Raw genomic sequence first — 714 nt, forward strand, 5'->3', positions numbered from 1 at the left:
GGCCCTGTAGGACGTGGGCTGTTCCCTCTTGAGCCATGGGGAGGGCAACACGTGCAGGACCGGGGGCACCGGTGACTGACCGAAGAGCTGCCCGGCTCGCCATGCTGCTGTCGCTGAGGCTTTGCCATGCGTCTGTGTCATGGACGCTGCTGGTCCCAAGCCGAGCCCATGAGGAGGGCAGCAGTAACCTTGACTGACCCCTGCTCCCCCATCAGTGCAGGCTGGGCAGTGCTGGGGCCCTGGTATACCCCCCCTGCTCCACCATGTCCCCAGAGCCACACGGGCTCAGGATAGCCCAAGATCTGCCCATACGCCCTGAGCCAGCCCCTCCTGCCCAGAGGGCAGAGCTGTCAGCCGCTAAACTAAGGCAGTGGCATCTTGTTGGTGCCAACATGCCCCTCGGGTGCAGGGGGAAGACTCAGCCCCTTCCTGCAGCTGCAGAAGCGAAGCAAGGCTGTCGCACCCACTCCTGCTGCCTGCTCAAGCTGAGTGCAAGGGGGGGAGGTGGGGAGCTGTGCTGAGGAATCTGCAAACTTGCTGCTACATGGCAGCACGTGGGGCATGGGGCCTGGCGCTGCTGCCAACCTGCTTGTGGGGCCTTCACGCCTCAGTTTCCCCAGCTGGAGATCAGTGGAGGGAAGCGGGCTGGTGCAGCACTGAGGCTCCGGGGGGCTGGCCTCTTTCCAAGTAAAGAGTTAAATGTGCTGTGCCCGC

This window comes from Gavialis gangeticus, unplaced genomic scaffold, assembly GCF_001723915.1.
Source record: "Gavialis gangeticus isolate Ggan-Ray unplaced genomic scaffold, GavGan_comp1, whole genome shotgun sequence".
In the NCBI taxonomy this organism is placed as follows: domain Eukaryota; kingdom Metazoa; phylum Chordata; order Crocodylia; family Gavialidae; genus Gavialis; species Gavialis gangeticus.